The 1,013-nt window shown below is 44.6% G+C and overlaps 1 protein-coding gene across 1 annotated transcript in view; it reads right to left on the bottom strand.

Annotated features, from left to right (window-relative positions):
- LOC107559305 (dual specificity protein kinase CLK4-like) overlaps positions 1-1,013 on the bottom strand; it is a 4,898-nt gene that overhangs the window by 1,093 nt on the left and 2,792 nt on the right. The gene's annotated exons all lie outside the window — the stretch shown is intronic.

Genomic DNA, 1,013 nt, shown 5'->3' with positions numbered 1-1,013 from the left:
AATTGAATAAAATCAACATAATGCAGAAACACGTGAAACAGTAGGACGAAACATTTGGATGGTGTTGCAGCTTTCCTTTATGAAGAATTAAAAGGCTTGCCTCCTGTAAGAGTGCTTCAATGGATTCCCGCAGTTCCAGAGGAACAGAGACGTCCTGGGATGCTTCTTGACAGATGCCCGTCATCTTCATCTCCAGCTCGCGCAGCCTGCTCTCCAGCCGATGCGTTTTGAAAGTCATGAGAAAACACACTGCTACTGAACTCAGCGACAACACTAAACACGCTATGGTTGGAAAAGACACTAAATAACGCTGATAAAGCGGTTTCGCAGCATTCGGTTTGCTTTCTGTATTTCCGTCCGCAGATTGATCCATGCTGGAAAAAGTCTCCAGTTAGTTTCCGATAGTTCGATGACTTTTAGTATTGATCAGTTCTTGATCGATGAGATGTGGCTGTCAGACTGAGCAGCGCGGAGCAGCTCACGGCGCTTTGAAAAGCACGAGTGTCTCAAAACCTAGTAAGCGGACTAGCTAGTGAACAGCGGGTTTGGCCCTCGAAGACGCGAGTCGAGTCGTAGATTCTCTCAAACGGACAAAAATGTTGCGCACGTATGAGAATGCTGTCTAGGTAGGGCGCTCATTAAGTATTAAAGTCGCATCCCTTCGACATTCGTCGCAGTATGTGTGGGTGAAACGACTGGCGGAGAGCGTCCAGAAGCAGATGTGCTCCACACGTAGGATCAGTGTGAGAATCAGCCTATAGGCTACAATACTCCGTGGAGCGACATTTTAAATGAATTTCTTTAGGAAATGTTACGGATGCATTCTGTTCATCTAGCACACGTAGTAGTTATCCAAACTGTCACGCGTCATCTTTTCGGCGATATATAATCGACAAATGATGCCAGTATTTATGCATTTGTCCATGTTTCAGCCGATGAAGATAACTTAAAAGTGATTAATGCAAAGTATTGTTGATAGGCCTACGTTTACTTCCTGTAAACGCTTTTTTTTT

The sequence above is a fragment of the Sinocyclocheilus grahami genome, unplaced genomic scaffold, assembly GCF_001515645.1.
Source record: "Sinocyclocheilus grahami isolate Dianchi unplaced genomic scaffold, SAMN03320097.WGS_v1.1 scaffold680.1, whole genome shotgun sequence".
NCBI lineage: Eukaryota > Metazoa > Chordata > Actinopteri > Cypriniformes > Cyprinidae > Sinocyclocheilus > Sinocyclocheilus grahami.
This window is presented reverse-complemented; position numbering and strand designations above follow the sequence as displayed.